Consider the following 6,445-nt stretch of genomic DNA (forward strand, 5'->3'; position numbering starts at 1 on the left):
AAATGCCCCCAGTTCCAATAATCTCTCCCATACTCTTCTTTTATTCCTCCCAACCGCCACCTGATCCCTCCTGTACCCATTCCCAACTGCCTCCAGTAATCCTTGAAATTAATTCTATTTCCCTTCCCAGGGAGATCCTTGTGTCCTCTCTAGAGCCCTCCTTGCTTCTTATCTACTCTGGGTCTGTGGATTGTACCATGATTATCCTTTACTTTACAGCTAATATCTACTTATATGTAAGTACATACCACGTTTGTTTATCTGGGTCTGGGTTCCCTCATTCAGGATGATTTTATTTCTAGTTTCAAGCACTTGCTTGCAAATTTCATCATATCATTTTTAAAAATAGCTGAGTAATACTCCATTGCATGAACCAGTCATTTTTCATAACCAGGCAAGGCTTCCAGCGGGGAGGGGGTTACACCAACCCATCCACAAAACCTTTGACCTACAATTTGTCCTGTCTGAAAGATGTTCTGGTCTAAAGGGGGCACAGATCTTGTGAGAGTGACCAACCAATAGTTGGTCCAACTTGAGAACTATACCACAAAAGGGAGCCAACCTCTGACATTGCATGGAAACCAGTAACTATAGACTGGATAACCCCAAGACCTAGGATAGAACCAAACATGACTGGGGAAAAAAAGAAGAAGACAAAGGAAAAGAAAATTGTCCTCCTTGTTACTTAGCTCATTTGCTTCACATCTAATATCCACTTATGAGTGAGTACATACCATGTTTGTATTTCTGAGTCTGGACTATCTCACTTAGGATGTTTTTTTCTAGTTCCATCCATTTGCTTGCCAATATCATGATGTTATTGGTTTTTAGAGCTGAGTAATACTCCATTGTATAAATGTACTATATTGGATTATCCATTCTTTGGTTGAAGGGCATCTAGTTGTTTCCAGGTTCTGTCTGTTATGAATAATGCTGCAGTAAACATGACTGAGCAAGTATCCTTGTGGTATAATTGAACATCTTTTGGGTATATGTCCAAGACTGGTATTGCTGTGTCCATCCCAAATTTTCTGAGAAACTGCTATACTCATTTCCAAAATTGCTACACAAATTTGCACTCCCACTGGCAGTGGAGGAGTTCCCCTTACTGCACATCCTCTCCAGCATAAGCTGTCATCAGTGATTTTGTTCTTAATCATTCTGATAAGTATAAGATGTTATCTCAGAGTTGTTGTTTTTATTTGCATTTCCCTGATGACTAAGGATGTTGAGCAGTTTCATAAATATCTTTCAGTCATTTGAGATTCTTCTGTTGAGAATTCTCTCTTTAGGTTTGTACCCCACTTTTTAATTGGATCATTTTGTATTCTGATGTCTAGTTTCTTGAGTTCTTTATATATTTTGGAGATCAATCCTCTATTGAATGCAGAGTTGGTAAAAAATGTTTTTCCATTCTGTAGGCTGCCATTTCGTTTTATTACTGTGTCCTTTGCCTTACAAAAGCTTCCACAGCTCCAGAGAAGCTAGGTAACAAGGAAGACCCTTGTAAGGGTACATGGATCACCCTGAGAAGGGGAAATAGATAAGGTCTCCTGGGTAAACTGGGAGTGGAGATAGAGGGGATGGGATGGAGGATGAGAACATTTGGGAATGGGGTGGTTGACTTGGGGAAGGGACAGAGAGTGAGACCAATGAAAAATATCTTGATAGAGGGAGCCATTATAGGGTTAGGGAGAAACCTGGTGCTAGAGAAATTCCTAGGAATCCAAAAGGATGACCCAAGCTAAGACTCCAAGCAATAGTGGAGAGGGTAGTTGAACTGGCCTTCTCCTGTACTCAGATTGGTGACTACCCTAATTGTCATCATAGAACCTTCACCCAGTAACTGATGGAAGCAGATGCAGAGAGTTCCACAGGCAAGCCCTGACAGAGCTCTTGGAGTCCAGTTGAAGAGAAGGAGGGATTATATGAATGGGGGAGGAGTCAAGAACATGCTGGGGAAACACGTAGACACATCTGACCCAAGCTCCCGGGAGCTCACAGACTCTGGACTGACAGCTGGGGAGTTTGTATGGGACAGAACGAGACCCTCTACATGTGGGTGAAACTTGTGTGGATTGGTCTGTTTGTGGAGTCCCTTGCAGTGGGACCAAGATTTATCCCCAGTGCATGAGTTGCATTTTTGGAACCCATTCCTAATGGTGAGATGCCTTGCTCAACCTTGATGGGTCAGTGTTGGGGAAGTCCTGTGTATATGTCAATGAAGCACTGTCTGGCCAATAGGAATCTAGATAGGTGGGGCTAGGAATCCAGGAGGATTCTGGGAAGGAGAGTTTGAGATGTAACCGCCATGGGGTAGGAAGCCCGGAACTATTCTCCGGTAAGAGAAATACTTAGATGAACAATTATGGTGTAATTACTTAAGTCAGAGCTAGCCAGTAAGAAACAAGCAAGGCCAACAGCTTCATAATTAATACAGCATCTTGTGTGTTATTTGGGGACTACAATGTGGCAGAGCCCAGGCAACTGGCGGGTGATATACCAAAGCGGTTAGTAAGGAAAAGCTTCCTTTTACAGGTCAGAAAGGGTCCTGATCCTGCCTGGGTTAGTGGTGTCCCGTGGGAAGCCTTATCCTTTCTGATAAGTGGATGGGGATGGGGTACAGGGTGGGGAAAGAGTGGGTTGAGGGAAGGAAGGGAGGATGGTGGTTGGTATATAAACATGAATAAAAAGTTTTTTAAAAAGTCAATAATGTGATTCCTAATGATACTCTGTTATACTCCTAGACAGGAGTCTAGCATAATAGTAATCAGAGACTCAACTGATAGGAGCAGATGCAGAGACCAACAGCCAAATGATAAGAGGAGTTTGAGGAATCCTGTGGAAGATGTGGAGCAACGATTGTAGGAGTCAGAGGGGTCATGACACCACAAGAACACAGTCCACAGAATCAACTAACCAGTACTTATAGGGGCCCACAGAGACAGAAACAGGGATTAGAGCACCTATATGTGTCTGAGCTGTGTCCTCTACATATATATTATGGTTGTGTAGCTTGGTATTCTTGTGCAGCTCCTAACAGTGGGAGTGGGAGCTATCTTTTACTCTTACCTGCTTTGGGAGCCTTTTTCTTCCTACTGGGTTGCTTTGCCCAGTCTTGATTGAGGGAGTGTACTTAGTCTTATTGCATTTGTTATGCCATGTTTAGTTGATATTCCTGGAAGATTTGTCTTTTTCTGAAGGGAAATGGAGGAAGAGTGGATATGGTGTGTATATTGAAAGGATGCTGGAAGGAGAGGAGGGAGGGGAAACTGTGGTCAGAATGAGAGAAGAATAAATAGAAAATAAAATTTGAAGCCTAATTAGCAAGTGAAAAAAGGAAGAGCAAAATCCATCAGACATTGCTGAGAACCACAGTATTCTAGGATGTGGGCAGAGGGCAGAGAGAAGGCAACGCTTTTTTTTTACTTTGTGTTTCATTTCTGTGCAGCTGTTGGGATGTTACCAAGGATGCTATTTATGTCTATACTCTCTGTTGTCTCTCATGGGAAGGGTGCCATAGGTACCACTCATTTAAAGAAGCTGCAGTAAGGAGATTTTTATTGCTCAGGAGATGCCTTTTAAATAACAAACACTAGGTTTTCAGATTCTGATTGATGAAACTGATGATGAGTCTAAGACTCTATTATTTCTTATTTAATTCTTAGTAGTGGTGGAAGCAGAAGTGTTGAAGATGTCTCTAATAACCTGTTTTATTTCTTGGGTCCCTTTCTACTTCCAGTTCAGAAGAATGCTGCTAACAAAGTAACTCACATTTTCACATGAAGGAGAACAAGTTATGAATGTGTCTTATGAGCAAAGCAGAATCATTGCTTATAAGTCAGTAAGGTAAAAATTGAAAGGGATGATCTCACTCCAACCTGTCTTGAACTCCATGTCCTCAACCCATCTGCCTTTTGTAATCCCTTTGTTTTATGTATTTGTGAACAACTCTCCACCATGTATGCATATTCTCTTATGACAGCTCTTTTTCTGAACTTTTATTTCAAAGATGTTTGCTTAGCAAATGACCGTTTAATATGTATATAGGTCACAGGGTGTTATTTAACTTATTTTTAAAATAATAAAGATATGTCTCCCTTCTGGTGTTAAAAACCCTTTATAGTGTTGCAAGTTTCCAAACTTGGTGTTTCCTTGCTGTAACTTAGAGCATTCTTTGCACAGTACCTACCTGGACTTTCTTTGTTATTGTTAGAACATGGTGACAAGAATAACAGATGTCAGCATGAGGCTCATGCTGTCTTCTTATTGCATGAATATGGATCCTCCTTGCATAACATACTTAGAAAAATGATATATATTATCTGTAGTTAAATGAAATATTAACTGATAATACAAGCAAATACTCAAGGGAAAATAATCCCCATATTAAACTTTCAGACTTTACCAGTGATATGCTTTAACCTCTAATTCTTCTTTTGAAAATTGGTATAGTAGTAGTGTCTGCTGCTGCAGAGCTGTGAATTTAAAATAAGTGATACATGTAGTCTTTTAACGTTATGACTGAAATAGAGAAATGCACTAAAGATATAAACAATATTGTAATTATTATAATTGCCAGTAATACTTCTTTGTGCTTGCAGTGTACCTGAAAACATTCTACACAGTTGAGTTCATCAATGTAAGTTATAGTACATGTGATTTACCAATTTAAATAAGCAGATTATATTTCTATAATAAGGCTGGGTTGTTTATGCCATTGTCTTTCACAGGACTTAATAGCTGGAAGTTTCTCATCCCACCTGCCAGTTCCTGAATAACACTCAGTGGCTTAATATTAGTTATAATTACTTGGCCAGTGGCTCAGGGATATTACTGGATAGCTCTCACAATTAAATTACCCATATTTACTAATCTGTGCACTGCCATTTGGCCATAACTTACCAGAAATATTATGGCATCTTACCCCTTTGGCAGATACATGGTATCTCTCTCATTCCACTTTCTTTTTTCAATAACTGTTTCTCAATAACTGCCTAGCTATAATCTGCCTGAACAATGGTTAAAACAGCTTTATGTGTCAACCAATAAAAAATGAAACTTATTTTCAGCGTAAAGTAGGACATCCCACATCAGGACTTTGTATTAACAAATCTGGGGCCTGGAACATATATGGCTGCTGTAGTCTTTAAGTATTGCCAACTAGACTCCAGACACTTAGTTCTGAGTGATTTCTGTTTATTTCATCAGAATTATTGGAGCAGAATTCTATATCAATCTGGAGCCTGACCGACCTTACTGAGAGGTGACTTCATATTAAGGGGAACTGGGTGAATTTTACTCAGAGAGAAAAGGAAACTTCTTAGGCACAGTGGAAACACTGCTGGTTGAAGAATTCATTCAAGGTGAAATACTTTATTGTAGCATTTTCTCTTTCTTTGTGATGACTATGAAAACATAGCAGGTCAACCTCTGTTGCTAATGACTTGTGTTTATGGACTTTAATCATTCCCGTGATTATACCTTGGATTTATTTCAAAAGCTCCTCTTCATTTTCTTCCCTGCAGCTGACAGTTTGTCCTTGGACATCTGCTCTTTCCCAAGCATGTGACTGTCATCTCCAGGCTCTTCCCAGATGTTTCAAAATCATCCTCTGGGATTTAACCTAAACTTGGCTCCCCAGAGAGACTGTTCTCAGTTACCATGCCCCAAAGCCTCAGCTGCTAAGAGATGCCATGCTTACAGAACAAAGTCCTTGGCCCATGTGGGTATGCTCGCACAAGGTGGTACCTGGAGAGATGACAAAGACAATGTACAGCAAGCCTACGACCAACATAAACCTAAAGGGAAAGAAATAATTTTCACTAAAATCAAGAACAAGAAAAGGATGTCTGCTCCCTTCGTATCTATTCGATTTAGTACTTGAAATATTAGCTAGAGCAAGAAGAAAACTGAAGGAGATCAAGGGGTTACCAATAGGAAAAGAAGACCACCTTGTTAAGTTTTGGGTATGGAATCTGGAAATAAAGAGACCTTTATTTATAGGAAATCATGAATAGGTAAAAATGGGGATATTAGCCAGGTGTTGGTGGCATGCACCTTTAATCCCAGCACTTGGGAGGCAGAGGCAGGCGAATCTCTGTGAGTTGGAGGCCATCCTAGTCTACAGAGCAAGTTCCAGGACAGCCTCCAAAACAATACAGAGAAATCCTGTCTCAAAAAAAAACATAAAAGGGGATATTTTCACAGGGACTGCCTGACTTATGAAGATTACAAATTGGTAAAATGTTTTCTTTGGTGATAATTTCGAAGCATCTGCTATCAAGCTCTTTAGGGTAGACTCCTGGAAGCAGGAATATATCCATACTAGTCTAGATAAAACAGGTATTTTGACAATCTCATTGTAAGCTTAGAGATATACATGTGTCAAGGGAACTATAGGTATTTGCTCTACTTTTTAAGGTCTCATTTGAGATGAAGACTT

At 40.0% G+C, this 6,445-nt stretch overlaps 1 long non-coding RNA gene across 1 annotated transcript; it reads left to right on the plus strand.

Moving 5' to 3' along the window:
- Positions 1 to 2,300: 2,300 nt before the first annotated feature.
- On the plus strand, positions 2,301 to 6,012 carry LOC121143443. The gene is made up of 5 exons (XR_005880628.1): positions 2,301 to 2,341; positions 3,743 to 3,849; positions 4,605 to 4,642; positions 5,212 to 5,366; positions 5,529 to 6,012. It is a non-coding gene; the product is annotated as an uncharacterized LOC121143443 (long non-coding RNA).
- Positions 6,013 to 6,445: the final 433 nt, after the last annotated feature.

Source organism: Mesocricetus auratus, unplaced genomic scaffold, assembly GCF_017639785.1.
Source record: "Mesocricetus auratus isolate SY011 unplaced genomic scaffold, BCM_Maur_2.0 Super-Scaffold_100013, whole genome shotgun sequence".
Lineage (NCBI taxonomy): Eukaryota > Metazoa > Chordata > Mammalia > Rodentia > Cricetidae > Mesocricetus > Mesocricetus auratus.